Genomic DNA, 19,846 nt, shown 5'->3' on the forward strand with positions numbered 1-19,846 from the left:
AATACAGCTACTTTGCACGCCACCAATGTAAGCCAATGGCAAAAAAGCACCTCAGAAACAGGCCCTAATTACCCTTTCCCCTCAACCTACGACCAAAGTGCTATTTTGACACAAAATTAGACCTTCCCAGCAGTGCTCCCAGGCCCCTAAACCCACTCCCAAAAATCTAGAACACACCCAAATAGCTTCCCAAAAACACGCAATACAGCTACCTTGCAGGCCGCCAATGTAAGCCAATGGCAAAAATGCACCTCAGAAACAGGGGCTAATTCCCCTTTCCCCTCAACCTACGACCAAACTGCTATTTAGGCACAACATTAGACCGTCCCAGCAGCTCTCCCAGTCCCCTAAACCAACTCCCAAACATCTAGAACACCCCCAAATAGCTTCCCAAAAACACGCAATACAGCTACCTTGCAGGCCGCCAATGTAAGCCAATGGCAAAAAAGCACCTCATAAACAGGCCCTAATTACCCTTTCCCCTCAACCTACAACCAAACTGCTATTTTGACACAAAATTAGACCTTCCCAGCAGTGCTCCTAGGCCCCTAAACCCACTCCCAACAATCTAGAACACCCAAAAATAGCTACTCAAAAACACGCAATACAGCTGCCTTGCAGGCCGCCTATCTAAGCCAATGGCAAAAATGCACCTCAGAAACAGGGCCTAATTCCCCTTTCCCCTTAACCTACGCCCAAACTGCTATTTTGAAACAAAATTAGACCTTCCCCGCAGTGCTCCCAGACCCCTAAACCCACTCCCAAAAATCTAGAACACCCCCAAATAAATTCCCAAAAACACGCAATACAGCTACCTTGCAGGGAGCCAATGTAAGCCAATGGCAAACATGCACCTCAGAAACAAGGCCTAATTCCCCTTTCCCCTCAAGCTTAGCCAAAACTGCTATTTTGACACAAAATTAGTGCTTCCCAGCAGTGCTTCCAGACCCCTAAACCCACTCCCAAAATCTAGAACACCCCCAGATAGCTTATCAAAAACACACAATACAGGTAACTTGCAGGCCGCCAACGTAAGCCAATGGCAAAAATGCACCTCAGAAACAGGGCCTAATTCCCTTTTCCCCTCAACCTTCAACAAAACTGCTTTTTTGAGACAAGATTAGACCTTCCCAGCAGTACTCCCAGACCCCTAAACCCACTCCCAAAAATCTAAAACACCCCCAAACAGTTTCCTAAAACACGCAATACAGCTGCCTTGTAGGGCGGCAGTGTAAGCCAATGGCCAAAATGCACCTCAGAAACAGGGACTAATTCCCCTTTCCCCTCAACCTACGACCAAACTGCTATTTAGGCACAACATTAGGCCTTCCCAGCAGTTCTCCCAGACCCCTAAACCCACTCCAAAAATTCTAGAACAACCCCAAATAGCTTACCAAAAACACGCAATACAGCTACCTTGCACGCCGCCAATGTAAGCCAATGGCATAAAAGCACCTCAGACACAGGGCCTAATTCCCCTTTACCCTCAACTTACGCCCAAATTGCTACTTTTTACACAAAATTAGACCTTCCCAGCAGTGCCCCTAGACCCCTAAACCCACTCCCAGAAATCTAGTACACTCCTAAAAAGCTTACCAAAAACACGCAATACAGCTACCTTGCAGGCCGCCAATGTAAGCCAATGGCATAAAAGCACCTCAGACACAGGGCCTAATTCCCCTTTACCCTCAACTTACGCCCAAATTGCTACTTTTTACACAAAATTAGACCTTCCCAGCAGTGCCCCTAGACCCCTAAACCCACTCCCAGAAATCTAGAACACTCCTAAAAAGCTTCCCAAAAACACGCAATACAGCTACTTTGCAGGCCGCCAATGTAAGCCAATGGCAAAAATGCACCTCAGAAACAGGGCCTAATTCCCCTTTCCCCTCAACCTACGCCCAAACTGCTATTTTGAGACAAAATTAGACCTTCCCCGCAGTGCTCCCAGACCCCTAAACCCACTCCCAGAAATCTAGAACACTCCCAAATAAATTCCCAAAAACACGCAATACAGCTACCTTGCAGGCCGCCAATGTAATCCAATGGCAAAAATGCACCTCAGAAACTGGGCTTAATTCCCCTTTCCGCTCAAACTACGACCAAACTGCTATTTTGACACAAAATTAGATCTACTCAGCAGTGCTCCCAGACCCCTACACTCAATCCCAAATATCTAGAATACCCCCAAATAGCTTCCCACAAACACGAAATACAGCTACCTCGTAGGCCACCAATGTAAGCCAATGGCATAAAAGCACCTCAGAAACAGGGCCTAATTCCACTTTCCCCTCAACTTACGCCCGAATTGCTATTTTGACACAAAATTAGACCTTCCCAGCAGTGCCCCTAGACCCCTAAACCCACTCCCAGAAATCTAGAACACTCCTAAATAGCTTCCCAAAAACACGCAATACAGCTACTTTGCAGGCCCCCAATGTAAGCCAATGGCAAAAATGCACCTCAGAAACAGGGCCTAATTCCCCTTTCCCGGCAACCTACGCCCAAACTGCTATTTTGAAACACAATTAGACCTTCCCAGCAGTGCTCCCAGACCCCTAAACCCACTCCCAAAAATTTAGAACACACCCAAATAGCTTCTCAAAAACACGCAATACAGGTACCTTGCAGGCTGCCAATGTAAGCCAATGGCAAAAATACACCTCAGAAACAGGGCCTAATTCCCCTTTCCCCTCAACTTACGCCCAAATTGCTATTTTGACACAAAATTAGACCTTACCAGCAGTGCCCCTAGACCCCTAAACCCACTCCCTGAAATCTAGAACACTCCTAAATAGCTTCCCAAAAACACGCAATACAGCTACTTTGCAGGCCGCCAATGTAAGCCAATGGCAAAAATGCACCTCAGAAACAGGGCCTAATTCCCCTTTTCCCTCAACCTACGCCCAAACTGCTATTTTGACACAACATTAGACCTTCCCAGCAGTTCTCCCAGACCCCTAAACCCACTCCCAAAAATCTAGAACACCCGCAAATAGCTTCCCAAAAACACGCAATACAGCTACCTTGCAGGGCGCCAATGTAAGCCAATGGCAAAAATGCACCTCAGAAACAAGGCCTAATTCCCCTTTCCCCTCAACCTTCGCCAAAACTGCTATTTTGACACAAAATTAGAGCTTCCCAGCAGTGCTTCCAGACCCCTAAACCCACTCCCAAAATCTAGAACAACCCCAAATAGCTTCCAAAAACACTCAATACAGCTACCTTGCAGGGCGCCAATGTAAGCCAATGGCAAAAATGCACCTCAGAAACAAGGCCTAATTCCCCTTTCCCCTCAACCTACACCCAAACTGCTATTTTGAGACAAAATTAGACCTTCTCAGCAGTGCTCCTAGGCCCCTAAACCCACTCCCAACAATCTAGAACACCCCCAAATTGCCCACCAAAAATACGCAATACTGCTACCTTGCAGGCCGCCAATGTAAGCCAATGGCAAAAATGCACCTCAGAAACAAGGCCTAATTCCCCTTTCCCCTCAACCTACGCCCAAACAGCTATTTTGACACAAAATTAGACCTTCCCAGCAGTGCTACCAGACCCCTAAACCCACTCCCAAAAATCAAGAACACCCCTAAATAGCTTCCCAAAAACACGCAATACTGCTACCTTGTAGGGCGCCAATGTAAGCCAATGGCAAAAATGCACCTCAGAAACAGGGCCTAATTCCCCTTTCCCCTCAATTTACGCCCAAATTACTATTTTGACACAAAATTAGACCTTCCCAGCAGTGCTCCCTGACCTCTAAACCCACTCCCAGAAATCTACAACACCCCTAAATAGCTTCCCAATAACACGCAATACAGCTACTTTGCACGCCACCAATGTAAGCCAATGGCAAAAAAGCACCTCAGAAACAGGCCCTAATTCCCCTTTCCCCTCAACCTACGACCAAAGTGCTATTTTGACACAAAATTAGACCTTCCCAGCAGTGCTCCCAGACCCCTAAACCCACTCCCAAAAATCTGGAACACACCCAAATAGCTTCCCAAAAACACGCAATACAGCTACCTTGCAGGCCACCAAAGTCAACCAATGGCAAAAATGCACCTCAGAAACAGGGGCTAATTCCCCTTTCCCCTCAACCTATGACCAAACTGCTATTTAGGCACAAGATTAGACCTTCCCAGCAGCTCTCCCAGAACCCTAATCCAACTCCCAAAAATCTAGAACACCCCCAAATAGCTTCCCAAAAACACGCAATACTGCTACCTTGCAGGCCGCCAAAGTAAGCCAATGGCAAAAAAGCACCTCATAAACAGGCCCTAATTCCCCTTTCCCCTCAACCTACGACCAAACTGCTATTTTGACACAAAATGAGACCTTCCCAGCAGTGCTCCTAGGCCCCTAAACCCACTCCCAACAATCTAGAAGACCCAAAAATAGCTACTCAAAAACACGCAATACAGCTACCTTGCAGGCCGCCAATGTAAGCCAATGGCAAAAATGCACCTCAGAAACAGGTCCTATATTCCCTTTCCCCTCAACCTACGCCCAAACTGCTATTTTGAGACAAAATAAGACCTTCCCAGCAGTGCTACCAGACCCCTAAACCCACTCCCAAAAATCAAGAACACCCCTAACTAGCTTCCCAAAACCACGCAATACTGCTACCTTGTAGGGCGCCAATGTAAGCCAATGGCAAAAATGCACCTCAGAAACAGGGCCTTATTCCCCTTTCCCCTCAATTTACGCCCAAATTGCTATTTTGACACAAAATTAGACCTTCCCAGCAGTGCTCCCAGACCCCTAAACCCACTCCCAGAAATCTAGAACACCCCTAAATAGCTTCCCAATAACACGCAATACAGCTACTTTGCAGGCCGACAATGTAAGCCAATGGTCAAAATGCACCTCAGAAACAGGGACTAATTCCCTTTTCCCCTCAACCTTCAACCAAACTGCTATTTTGAGACAAGATTAGACCTTCCCAGCAGTACTCCCAGACCCCTAAACCCACTCCCAAAAATCTAGAACACCCCCAAACTGCTTCCCAAAACACGGAATACAGCTGCCTTGCAGGCCGCCTATGTAAGCCAATGGCAAAAATGCACCTCAGAAACAGGGCCTAATTCCCCTTTCCCCTTAACCTACGCCCAAACTGCTATTTTGACACAAAATTAGACCTTCCCAGCAGTGCTCCCAGACCCCTGAACCCACTCCCAAAAATCTAGAACACCCCCAAATAAATTCCCCAAAACACGCAATACAGCTACCTTGCAGGGAGCCAATGTAAGCCAATGGCAAAAATGCACCTCAGAAACAGGCCCTAATTCCCTTTTCCCCTCAACCTTCAACGAAACTGCTATTTTGAGACAAGATTAGACCTTCCCAGCAGTATTCCCAGACCCCTAAACCCACTCCCAAAAATCTAGAACACCCCCAAACAGTTTCCTAAAACACGCAATACAGCTGCCTTGCAGGCTGCCAATGTAAGCCAATGGCAAAAATGCACCTCAGAAACAGGGGCTAATTCCCCTCTCCCCTCAACCTACAACCAAACTGCTATTTTGACACAAAATTAGACCTTCCCAGCAGTGCTCCCAGACCCCTAAACCCACTCCCAAAAATCTAGAACACCCCCAAATAGCTTCCCAAAAATACACAATACAGCTACCTTGCAGGCAGCCAATGTAAGCCAATGGCAAAAATGCACCTCAGAAACAGGACCTATTTCCCCTTTCCCCTGAACCTACGACCAAACTGCTTTTTTGACACAAAATTAGACCTTCTCAGCAGTGCTCCCAGACCCCTAAACCCACTCCCAATAATCTAGAACACACCCAAATAGCTTCCCAAAAACACGCAATACAGCTACCTTGCAGGCCGCCAATGTATTCAATGTCAAAAATGCGCCTCAGAAACAGGGCCTAATTCCCCTTTCCTCTCAAGTTACGACCAAACTGCTATTTTGACACAAAATTATACCTTCCCGCTGTGCTCACAGACCCCTAAACCCTCTCCCTGAAATCTAGAACACCCACAAATAGCTTCCCAAAAACATGCAATACAGCTACCTTGCATGCCACCAATGTAAGCCAATGGCAAAAAAGCACCTCATAAACAGGCCCTAATTCCCCTTTCCCCTCAACCTACGACCAAACTGCTATTTTGACACAAAATTAGACCTTCCCAGCAGTGCTCCTAGGCCCCTAAACCCACTCCCAACAATCTAGAACACCCAAAAATAGCTACTCAAAAACACGCAATACAGCTACCTTGCAGGCCGCCAATGTAAGCCAATGGCAAAAATGCACCTCAGAAACAGGGCCTAATTCCCTTTTCCCCTCAACCTTCAACCAAACTGCTATTTTGAGACAAGATTAGACCTTCCCAGCAGTACTCCCACACCCCTAAACCCAGTCCCAAAAATCTAGAACACCCCCAAACTGCTTCCCAAAACACGCAATACAGCTGCCTTGCAGGCCGCCTATGTAAGCCAATGGCAAAAATGCACCTCAGAAACAGGGCCTAATTCCCCTTTCCCCTTACCCTACGCCCAAACTGCTATTTTGACACAAAATTAGACCTTCCCAGCAGTGCTCCCAGACCCCTGAACCCACTCCCAAAAATCTAGAACACCCCCAAATAAATTCCCCAAAACACGCAATACAGCTACCTTGCAGGGAGCCAATGTAAGCCAATGGCAAAAATGCACCTCAGAAACAGGCCCTAATTCCCTTTTCCACTCAACCTTCAACGAAACTGCTATTTTGAGACAAGATTAGACCTTCCCAGCAGTATTCCCAGACCCCTAAACCCACTCCCAAAAATCTAGAACACCCCCAAACAGTTTCCTAAAACACGCAATACAGCTGCCTTGCAGGCCGCCAATGTAAGCCAATGGCAAAAACTGGACGTCAGAAACAGGGACTAATTCCCCTTTCCCCTCAACCTACCGCCAAACTGCTATTTTGAGACAAAATGAGACCTTCCCTGCAGTGCTCCCAGACCCCTAAACCCACTCCAAAATATCTAGAATACCCCCAAATTTCTTCCCAAAAACACGCAATACAGCTACCTTGCAGGCCACCAATGTAAGCCAATGGCAAAAATGCACCTCAGAAACAGGGGCTAATTCCCCTCTCCCCTCAACCTACGACCAAACTGCTATTTTGACACAAAATTAGACCTTCCCAGCAGTGCTCCCAGACCCCTAAACCCACTCCCAAAAATCTAGAACACCCCCAAATAGCTTCCCAAAAATACGCAATACAGCCAGCTACCTTGCAGGCAGCCAGTGTAAGCCAATGGCAAAAATGCACCTCAGAAACAGGACCTATTTCCCCTTTCCCCTGAACCTACGACCAAACTGCTTTTTTGACACAAAATTAGACCTTCTCAGCAGTGCTCCCAGACCCCTAAACCCACTCCCAATAATCTAGAACACACCCAAATAGCTTCCCAAAAACACCCAATACAGCTACCTTGCAGGCCGCCAATGTATTCAATGTCAAAAATGCGCCTCAGAAACAGGGCCTAATTCCCCTTTCCTCTCAAGTTACGACCAAACTGCTATTTTGACACAAAATTAGACCTTCCCGGCTGTGCTCACAGACCCCTAAACCCTCTCCCAGAAATCTAGAACACCCACAAATAGCTTCCCAAAAACATGCAATACAGCTACCTTGCACGCCACCAATGTAAGCCAATGGCAAAAAAGCACCTCAGAAACAGGCCCTAATTCCCCTTTCCCCTCAACCTACGACCAAAGTGCTATTTTGACACAAAATTAGACCTTCCCAGCAGTGCTCCCAGACCCCTAAACCTACTCCCAAAAATCGAGAACACACCCAAATAGCTTCCCAAAAACACGCAATACAGCTACCTTGCAGGCCACCAATGTAAGCCAATGGCAAAAATGCACCTCAGAAACTGGGCTTAATTCCCCTTTCCGCTCAACCTACGACCAAACTGCTATTTTGACACAAAATTAGATCTACTCAGCAGTGCTCCCAGACCCCTAAACTCACTCCCAAATATCTAGAATACCCCCAAATAGCTTCCCACAAACACGCAATACAGCTGCCTTTCAGGCTGCCTATGTAAGCCAATAACAAAAATGCACCTCAGAAACAGGGCCTAATTCCCCTTTTCCCTCAACCTATGCCCAAACTGCTATTTTGACACAAAATTCGACCTTCCCAGCAGTGCTCCCAGACCCCTAAACTCACTCCCAAAAATCTATAACACCCCCAAATAGCTTCCCAAAAACACGCAATACAGCTACCTTGCACGCCACCAATGTAAGACAATGGCAAAAATCCACCTCAGAAACAGGGGCTAATTCCCCTTTCCCCTCAACCTACGACCAAACTGCTATTTAGGCACAACATTAGACCGTCCCAGCAGCTCTCCCAGACCCCTAAACCAACTCCCAAACATCTAGAACACCCCCAAATAGCTTCCCAAAAACACGCAATACAGCTACCTTGCAGGACGCCAATGTAAGCCAATGGCAAAAATGCACCTCAGAAACAGGGCCTATATCCCCTTTCCCCTCAACCTACGCCGAAACTGCTATTTTGAGACAAAATTAGACCTTCCCAGCGGTGCTCCCAGGCCCCTAAACCCACTCCCAAAAATCAAGAACACCCCTAACTAGCTTCCCAAAAACACGCAATACTGCTACCTTGTAGGGCGCCAATGTAAGCCAATGGCAAAAATGCACCTCAGAAACAGGGCCTTACTCCCCTTTCCCCTCAATTTACGCCCAAATTGCTATTTTGACACAAAATTAGACCTTCCCAGCAGTGCTCCCAGACCCCTAAACCCACTCCCAGAAATCTAGAACACCCCAAAATAGCTTCCCAATAACAGGCAATACAGCTACTTTGCAGGCCGACAATGTAAGCCAATGGTCAAAATGCACCTCAGAAACAGGGACGAATTCCCTTTTCCCCTCAACCTTCAACCAAACTGCTATTTTGAGACAAGATTAGACCTTCCCAGCAGTACGCCCAGACCCCTAAACCCACTCCCAAAAATCTAGAACACCCCCAAACTGCTTCCCAAAACACGCAATACAGCTGCCTTGCAGGCCGCCTATGTAAGCCAATGGCAAAAATGCACCTCAGAAACAGGGCCTAATTCCCCTTTCCCCTTAACCTACGCCCAAACTGCTATTTTGACACAAAAATAGACCTTCCCAGCAGTGCTCCCAGACCCCTAAACTCACTCCCAAAAATCTAGAACACCCCCAAATAAATTCCCCAAAACACGCAATACAGCTAACTTGCAGGGAGCCAATGTAAGCCAATGGCAAAAATGCACCTCAGAAACAGGCCCTAATTCCCTTTTCCCCTCAACCTTCAACGAAACTGCTATTTTGAGACAAGATTAGACCTTCCCTGCAGTACTCCCAGACCCCTAAACCCACTCCCAAAAATCTAGAACAACCCCAAACAGTTTCCTAAAACACGCAATACAGCTGCCTTGCAGGCCGCCAATGTAAGCCAATGGCAAAAACTGCACCTCAGAAACAGGGACTAATTCCCCTTTCCCTTCAACCTACGGCCAAACTGCTATTTTGACACAAAATGAGACCTTCCCTGCAGTGCTCCCAGACCCCTAAACCCACTCCCAAATATCTAGAATACCCCCAAATAGCTTCCCAAAAACACGCAATACAGCTACCTTGCAGGCCACCAATGTAAGCCAATGGCAAAAATGCACCTCAGAAACAGGGGCTAATTCCCCTCTCCCCTCAACCTACGACCAAACTGCTATTTTGACACAAAATTAGACCTTCCCAGCAGTGCTCCCAGACCCCTAAACCCACTCCCAAAAATCTAGAACACCCCCAAATAGCTTCCCAAAAACGCGCAATACAGCTACCTTGCAGGCAGCCAATGTAAGCCAATGGCAAAAATGCACCTCAGAAACAGGACCTATTTCCCCTTTCCCTGAACCTACGACCAAACTGCTTTTTTGACACAAAATTAGACCTTCTCAGCAGTGCTCCCAGACCCCTAAACCCACTCCCAATAATCTAGAACACACCCAGATAGCTTCCCAAAAACACGCAATACAGCTACCTTGCAGGCCGCCAATGTATCCAATGTCAAAAATGCAACTTACGACCAAACTGCTATTTTGACACAAAATTAGACCTTCCCGGCTGTGCTCCCCGACCCCTAAACCCTCTCCCAGAAATCTAGAACACCCACAAATAGCTTCCCAAAAACATGCAATACAGCTACCTTGCACGCCACCAATGTAAGCCAATGGCAAAAAAGCACCTCAGAAACAGGCCCTAATTCCCCTTTCCCCTCATCCTACAACCAAAGTGCTATTTTGACACAGAATTAGAGCTTCCCAGCAGTGCTCCCAGACCCCTAAACCCACTCCCAAAAATCTAGAACACACCCAAATAGCTTCCCAAAAACACGCAATACAGCTACCTTGCAGGCCACCAATGTAAGCCAATGGCAAAAATGCACCTCAGAAACAGGGCCTAATTCCCCTTTCCCGGCAACCTACGCCCAAACTGCTATTTTGACACACAATTAGACCTTCCCAGCAGTGCTACCAGAACCGTAAACCCACTCCCAAAAATCAAGAACACCCCTAAATAGCTTCCCAAAAACACGCAATACTGCTACCTTGTAGGGCGCCAATGTAAGCCAATGGCAAAAATGCACCTCAGAAACAGGGCCTAATTCCCCTTTCCCCTCAATTTACGCCCAAATTGCTATTTTGACACAAACTTAGACCTTCCCAGCAGTGCTCCCAGACCCCTAAACCCACTCCCAAAAATCTAGAACACACCCAAATAGCTTCCCAAAAACACGCAATACAGCTACCTTGCAGGCCACCAATGTAAGCCAATGGCAAAAATGCACCTCAGAAACAGGGCCTAATTCCCCTTTCCCGGCAACCTACGCCCAAACTGCTATTTTGACACACAATTAGACCTTCCCAGCAGTGCTACCAGAACCGTAAACCCATTCCCAGAAATCTAGAACACCCCTAAATAGCTTCCCAATAACACTCAATACAGCTACTTTGCACGCCACCAATGTAAGCCAATGGCAAAAAAGCACCTCAGAAACAGGCCCTAATTCCCCTTTCCCCTCAACCTACGACCAAAGTGCTATTTTGACACAAAATTAGACCTTCCCAGCAGTGCTCCCAGGCCCCTAAACCCACTCCCAAAAATCTAGAACACACCCAAATAGCTTCCCAAAAACACGCAATACAGCTACCTTGCAGGCCACCAATGTAAGCCAATGGCAAAAATGCACCTCAGAAACAGGGGCTAATTCCCCTTTCCCCTCAACCTACGCCCAAACTGCTATTTTGAGACAAAATTAGACCTTCCCAGCGGTGCTCCCAGGCCCCTAAACCCACTCCCAAAAATCAAGAACACCCCTAACTAGCTTCCCAAAAACACGCAATACTGCTACCTTGTAGGGCGCCAATGTAAGCCAATGGCAAAAATGCACCTCAGAAACAGGGCCTTATTCCCCTTTCCCCTCAATTTACGCCCAAATTGCTATTTTGACACAAAATTAGACCTTCCCAGCAGTGCTCCCAGACCCCTAAACCCACTCCCAGAAATCTAGAACACCCCTAAATAGCTTCCCAATAACAGGCAATACAGCTACTTTGCAGGCCGACAATGTAAGCCAATGGTCAAAATGCACCTCAGAAACAGGGACTAATTCCCTTTTCCCCTCAACCTTCAACCAAACTGCTATTTTGAGACAAGATTAGACCTTCCCAGCAGTACTCCCAGACCCCTAAACCCACTCCCAAAAATCTAGAACACCCCCAAACTGCTTCCCAAAACACGCAATACAGCTGCCTTGCAGGCCGCCTATGTAAGCCAATGGCAAAAATGCACCTCAGAAACAGGGCCTAATTCCCCTTTCCCCTTAACCTACGCCCAAACTGCTATTTTGACACAAAAATAGACCTTCCCAGCAGTGCTCCCAGACCCCTAAACTCACTCCCAAAAATCTAGAACACCCCCAAATAAATTCCCCAAAACACGCAATACAGCTACCTTGCAGGGAGCCAATGTAAGCCAATGGCAAAAATGCACCTCAGAAACAGGCCCTAATTCCCTTTTCCCCTCAACCTTCAACGAAACTGCTATTTTGAGACAAGATTAGACCTTCCCTGCAGTACTCCCAGACCCCTAAACCCACTCCCAAAAATCTAGAACACCCCCAAACAGTTTCCTAAAACACGCAATACAGCTGCCTTGCAGGCCGCCAATGTAAGCCAATGGCAAAAACTGCACCTCAGAAACAGGGACTAATTCCCCTTTCCCCTCAACCTACGGCCAAACTGCTATTTTGACACAAAATGAGACCTTCCCTGCAGTGCTCCCAGACCCGTAAACCCACTCCCAAATATCTAGAATACCCCCAAATAGCTTCCCAAAAACACGCAATGTAGCTACCTTGCAGGCCACCAATGTAAGCCAATGGCAAAAATGCACCTCAGAAACAGGGGCTAATTCCCCTCTCCCCTCAACCTACGACCAAACTGCTATTTTGACACAAAATTAGACCTTCCCAGCAGTGCTCCCAGACCCCTAAATCCACTCCCAAAAATCTAGAACACCCCCAAATAGCTTCCCAAAAACGCGCAATACAGCTACCTTGCAGGCAGCCAATGTAAGCCAATGGCAAAAATGCACCTCAGAAACAGGACCTATTTCCCCTTTCCCTGAACCTACGACCAAACTGCTTTTTTGACACAAAGTTAGACCTTCTCAGCAGTGCTCCCAGACCCCTAAACCCACTCCCAATAATCTAGAACACACCCAGATAGCTTCCCAAAAACACGCAATACAGCTACCTTGCAGGCCGCCAATGTATCCAATGTCAAAAATGCAACTTACGACCAAACTGCTATTTTGACACAAAATTAGACCTTCCCGGCTGTGCTCCCCGACCCCTAAACCCTCTCCCAGAAATCTAGAACACCCACAAATAGCTTCCCAAAAACATGCAATACAGCTACCTTGCACGCCACCAATGTAAGCCAATGGCAAAAAAGCACCTCAGAAACAGGCCCTAATTCCCCTTTCACCTCATCCTACAACCAAAGTGCTATTTTGACACAGAATTAGAACTTCCCAGCAGTGCTCCCAGACCCCTAAACCCACTCCCAAAAATCTAGAACACACCCAAATAGCTTCCCAAAAACACGCAATACAGCTACCTTGCAGGCCACCAATGTAAGCCAATGGCAAAAATGCACCTCAGAAACAGGGCCTAATTCCCTTTTCCCGGCAACCTACGCCCAAACTGCTATTTTGACACAAAATTAGACCTTCCCAGCAGTGCTACCAGAACCCTAAACCCACTCCCAAAAATCAAGAACACCCCTAAATAGCTTCCCAAAAACACGCAATACTGCTACCTTGTAGGGCGCCAACGTAAGCCAATGGCAAAAATGCACCTCAGAAACAGGGCCTAATTCCCCTTTCCCCTCAATTTACGCCCAAATTGCTATTTTGACACAAAATTAGACCTTCCCAGCAGTGCTCCCGACCCCTAAACCCATTCCCAGAAATCTAGAACACCCCTAAATAGCTTCCCAATAACACGCAATACAGCTACTTTGCACGCCACCAATGTAAGCCAATGGCAAAAAAGCACCTCAGAAACAGGCCCTAATTACCCTTTCCCCTCAACCTACGACCAAAGTGCTATTTTGACACAAAATTAGACCTTCCCAGCAGTGCTCCCAGGCCCCTAAACCCACTCCCAAAAATCTAGAACACACCCAAATAGCTTCCCAAAAACACGCAATACAGCTACCTTGCAGGCCGCCAATGTAAGCCAATGGCAAAAATGCACCTCAGAAACAGGGGCTAATTCCCCTTTCCCCTCAACCTACGACCAAACTGCTATTTAGGCACAACATTAGACCGTCCCAGCAGCTCTCCCAGTCCCCTAAACCAACTCCCAAACATCTAGAACACCCCCAAATAGCTTCCCAAAAACACGCAATACAGCTACCTTGCAGGCCGCCAATGTAAGCCAATGGCAAAAAAGCACCTCATAAACAGGCCCTAATTACCCTTTCCCCTCAACCTACAACCAAACTGCTATTTTGACACAAAATTAGACCTTCCCAGCAGTGCTCCTAGGCCCCTAAACCCACTCCCAACAATCTAGAACACCCAAAAATAGCTACTCAAAAACACGCAATACAGCTGCCTTGCAGGCCGCCTATCTAAGCCAATGGCAAAAATGCACCTCAGAAACAGGGCCTAATTCCCCTTTCCCCTTAACCTACGCCCAAACTGCTATTTTGAAACAAAATTAGACCTTCCCCGCAGTGCTCCCAGACCCCTAAACCCACTCCCAAAAATCTAGAACACCCCCAAATAAATTCCCAAAAACACGCAATACAGCTACCTTGCAGGGAGCCAATGTAAGCCAATGGCAAACATGCACCTCAGAAACAAGGCCTAATTCCCCTTTCCCCTCAAGCTTAGCCAAAACTGCTATTTTGACACAAAATTAGTGCTTCCCAGCAGTGCTTCCAGACCCCTAAACCCACTCCCAAAATCTAGAACACCCCCAGATAGCTTATCAAAAACACACAATACAGGTAACTTGCAGGCCGCCAACGTAAGCCAATGGCAAAAATGCACCTCAGAAACAGGGCCTAATTCCCTTTTCCCCTCAACCTTCAACAAAACTGCTTTTTTGAGACAAGATTAGACCTTCCCAGCAGTACTCCCAGACCCCTAAACCCACTCCCAAAAATCTAAAACACCCCCAAACAGTTTCCTAAAACACGCAATACAGCTGCCTTGTAGGGCGGCAGTGTAAGCCAATGGCCAAAATGCACCTCAGAAACAGGGACTAATTCCCCTTTCCCCTCAACCTACGACCAAACTGCTATTTAGGCACAACATTAGGCCTTCCCAGCAGTTCTCCCAGACCCCTAAACCCACTCCAAAAATTCTAGAACAACCCCAAATAGCTTACCAAAAACACGCAATACAGCTACCTTGCACGCCGCCAATGTAAGCCAATGGCATAAAAGCACCTCAGACACAGGGCCTAATTCCCCTTTACCCTCAACTTACGCCCAAATTGCTACTTTTTACACAAAATTAGACCTTCCCAGCAGTGCCCCTAGACCCCTAAACCCACTCCCAGAAATCTAGTACACTCCTAAAAAGCTTACCAAAAACACGCAATACAGCTACCTTGCAGGCCGCCAATGTAAGCCAATGGCATAAAAGCACCTCAGACACAGGGCCTAATTCCCCTTTACCCTCAACTTACGCCCAAATTGCTACTTTTTACACAAAATTAGACCTTCCCAGCAGTGCCCCTAGACCCCTAAACCCACTCCCAGAAATCTAGAACACTCCTAAAAAGCTTCCCAAAAACACGCAATACAGCTACTTTGCAGGCCGCCAATGTAAGCCAATGGCAAAAATGCACCTCAGAAACAGGGCCTAATTCCCCTTTCCCCTCAACCTACGCCCAAACTGCTATTTTGAGACAAAATTAGACCTTCCCCGCAGTGCTCCCAGACCCCTAAACCCACTCCCAGAAATCTAGAACACTCCCAAATAAATTCCCAAAAACACGCAATACAGCTACCTTGCAGGCCGCCAATGTAATCCAATGGCAAAAATGCACCTCAGAAACTGGGCTTAATTCCCCTTTCCGCTCAAACTACGACCAAACTGCTATTTTGACACAAAATTAGATCTACTCAGCAGTGCTCCCAGACCCCTACACTCAATCCCAAATATCTAGAATACCCCCAAATAGCTTCCCACAAACACGAAATACAGCTACCTCGTAGGCCACCAATGTAAGCCAATGGCATAAAAGCACCTCAGAAACAGGGCCTAATTCCACTTTCCCCTCAACTTACGCCCGAATTGCTATTTTGACACAAAATTAGACCTTCCCAGCAGTGCCCCTAGACCCCTAAACCCACTCCCAGAAATCTAGAACACTCCTAAATAGCTTCCCAAAAACACGCAATACAGCTACTTTGCAGGCCCCCAATGTAAGCCAATGGCAAAAATGCACCTCAGAAACAGGGCCTAATTCCCCTTTCCCGGCAACCTACGCCCAAACTGCTATTTTGAAACACAATTAGACCTTCCCAGCAGTGCTCCCAGACCCCTAAACCCACTCCCAAAAATTTAGAACACACCCAAATAGCTTCTCAAAAACACGCAATACAGGTACCTTGCAGGCTGCCAATGTAAGCCAATGGCAAAAATACACCTCAGAAACAGGGCCTAATTCCCCTTTCCCCTCAACTTACGCCCAAATTGCTATTTTGACACAAAATTAGACCTTACCAGCAGTGCCCCTAGACCCCTAAACCCACTCCCTGAAATCTAGAACACTCCTAAATAGCTTCCCAAAAACACGCAATACAGCTACTTTGCAGGCCGCCAATGTAAGCCAATGGCAAAAATGCACCTCAGAAACAGGGCCTAATTCCCCTTTTCCCTCAACCTACGCCCAAACTGCTATTTTGACACAACATTAGACCTTCCCAGCAGTTCTCCCAGACCCCTAAACCCACTCCCAAAAATCTAGAACACCCGCAAATAGCTTCCCAAAAACACGCAATACAGCTACCTTGCAGGGCGCCAATGTAAGCCAATGGCAAAAATGCACCTCAGAAACAAGGCCTAATTCCCCTTTCCCCTCAACCTTCGCCAAAACTGCTATTTTGACACAAAATTAGAGCTTCCCAGCAGTGCTTCCAGACCCCTAAACCCACTCCCAAAATCTAGAACAACCCCAAATAGCTTCCAAAAACACTCAATACAGCTACCTTGCAGGGCGCCAATGTAAGCCAATGGCAAAAATGCACCTCAGAAACAAGGCCTAATTCCCCTTTCCCCTCAACCTACACCCAAACTGCTATTTTGAGACAAAATTAGACCTTCTCAGCAGTGCTCCTAGGCCCCTAAACCCACTCCCAACAATCTAGAACACCCCCAAATTGCCCACCAAAAATACGCAATACTGCTACCTTGCAGGCCGCCAATGTAAGCCAATGGCAAAAATGCACCTCAGAAACAAGGCCTAATTCCCCTTTCCCCTCAACCTACGCCCAAACAGCTATTTTGACACAAAATTAGACCTTCCCAGCAGTGCTACCAGACCCCTAAACCCACTCCCAAAAATCAAGAACACCCCTAAATAGCTTCCCAAAAACACGCAATACTGCTACCTTGTAGGGCGCCAATGTAAGCCAATGGCAAAAATGCACCTCAGAAACAGGGCCTAATTCCCCTTTCCCCTCAATTTACGCCCAAATTACTATTTTGACACAAAATTAGACCTTCCCAGCAGTGCTCCCTGACCTCTAAACCCACTCCCAGAAATCTACAACACCCCTAAATAGCTTCCCAATAACACGCAATACAGCTACTTTGCACGCCACCAATGTAAGCCAATGGCAAAAAAGCACCTCAGAAACAGGCCCTAATTCCCCTTTCCCCTCAACCTACGACCAAAGTGCTATTTTGACACAAAATTAGACCTTCCCAGCAGTGCTCCCAGACCCCTAAACCCACTCCCAAAAATCTGGAACACACCCAAATAGCTTCCCAAAAACACGCAATACAGCTACCTTGCAGGCCACCAAAGTCAACCAATGGCAAAAATGCACCTCAGAAACAGGGGCTAATTCCCCTTTCCCCTCAACCTATGACCAAACTGCTATTTAGGCACAAGATTAGACCTTCCCAGCAGCTCTCCCAGAACCCTAATCCAACTCCCAAAAATCTAGAACACCCCCAAATAGCTTCCCAAAAACACGCAATACTGCTACCTTGCAGGCCGCCAAAGTAAGCCAATGGCAAAAAAGCACCTCATAAACAGGCCCTAATTCCCCTTTCCCCTCAACCTACGACCAAACTGCTATTTTGACACAAAATGAGACCTTCCCAGCAGTGCTCCTAGGCCCCTAAACCCACTCCCAACAATCTAGAAGACCCAAAAATAGCTACTCAAAAACACGCAATACAGCTACCTTGCAGGCCGCCAATGTAAGCCAATGGCAAAAATGCACCTCAGAAACAGGTCCTATATTCCCTTTCCCCTCAACCTACGCCCAAACTGCTATTTTGAGACAAAATAAGACCTTCCCAGCAGTGCTACCAGACCCCTAAACCCACTCCCAAAAATCAAGAACACCCCTAACTAGCTTCCCAAAACCACGCAATACTGCTACCTTGTAGGGCGCCAATGTAAGCCAATGGCAAAAATGCACCTCAGAAACAGGGCCTTATTCCCCTTTCCCCTCAATTTACGCCCAAATTGCTATTTTGACACAAAATTAGACCTTCCCAGCAGTGCTCCCAGACCCCTAAACCCACTCCCAGAAATCTAGAACACCCCTAAATAGCTTCCCAATAACACGCAATACAGCTACTTTGCAGGCCGACAATGTAAGCCAATGGTCAAAATGCACCTCAGAAACAGGGACTAATTCCCTTTTCCCCTCAACCTTCAACCAAACTGCTATTTTGAGACAAGATTAGACCTTCCCAGCAGTACTCCCAGACCCCTAAACCCACTCCCAAAAATCTAGAACACCCCCAAACTGCTTCCCAAAACACGGAATACAGCTGCCTTGCAGGCCGCCTATGTAAGCCAATGGCAAAAATGCACCTCAGAAACAGGGCCTAATTCCCCTTTCCCCTTAACCTACGCCCAAACTGCTATTTTGACACAAAATTAGACCTTCCCAGCAGTGCTCCCAGACCCCTGAACCCACTCCCAAAAATCTAGAACACCCCCAAATAAATTCCCCAAAACACGCAATACAGCTACCTTGCAGGGAGCCAATGTAAGCCAATGGCAAAAATGCACCTCAGAAACAGGCCCTAATTCCCTTTTCCCCTCAACCTTCAACGAAACTGCTATTTTGAGACAAGATTAGACCTTCCCAGCAGTATTCCCAGACCCCTAAACCCACTCCCAAAAATCTAGAACACCCCCAAACAGTTTCCTAAAACACGCAATACAGCTGCCTTGCAGGCTGCCAATGTAAGCCAATGGCAAAAATGCACCTCAGAAACAGGGGCTAATTCCCCTCTCCCCTCAACCTACAACCAAACTGCTATTTTGACACAAAATTAGACCTTCCCAGCAGTGCTCCCAGACCCCTAAACCCACTCCCAAAAATCTAGAACACCCCCAAATAGCTTCCCAAAAATACACAATACAGCTACCTTGCAGGCAGCCAATGTAAGCCAATGGCAAAAATGCACCTCAGAAACAGGACCTATTTCCCCTTTCCCCTGAACCTACGACCAAACTGCTTTTTTGACACAAAATTAGACCTTCTCAGCAGTGCTCCCAGACCCCTAAACCCACTCCCAATAATCTAGAACACACCCAAATAGCTTCCCAAAAACACGCAATACAGCTACCTTGCAGGCCGCCAATGTATTCAATGTCAAAAATGCGCCTCAGAAACAGGGCCTAATTCCCCTTTCCTCTCAAGTTACGACCAAACTGCTATTTTGACACAAAATTATACCTTCCCGCTGTGCTCACAGACCCCTAAACCCTCTCCCTGAAATCTAGAACACCCACAAATAGCTTCCCAAAAACATGCAATACAGCTACCTTGCATGCCACCAATGTAAGCCAATGGCAAAAAAGCACCTCATAAACAGGCCCTAATTCCCCTTTCCCCTCAACCTACGACCAAACTGCTATTTTGACACAAAATTAGACCTTCCCAGCAGTGCTCCTAGGCCCCTAAACCCACTCCCAACAATCTAGAACACCCAAAAATAGCTACTCAAAAACACGCAATACAGCTACCTTGCAGGCCGCCAATGTAAGCC

Source organism: Lissotriton vulgaris, unplaced genomic scaffold (genome assembly GCF_964263255.1).
Source record: "Lissotriton vulgaris unplaced genomic scaffold, aLisVul1.2 SCAFFOLD_1247, whole genome shotgun sequence".
Taxonomy (NCBI): domain Eukaryota; kingdom Metazoa; phylum Chordata; class Amphibia; order Caudata; family Salamandridae; genus Lissotriton; species Lissotriton vulgaris.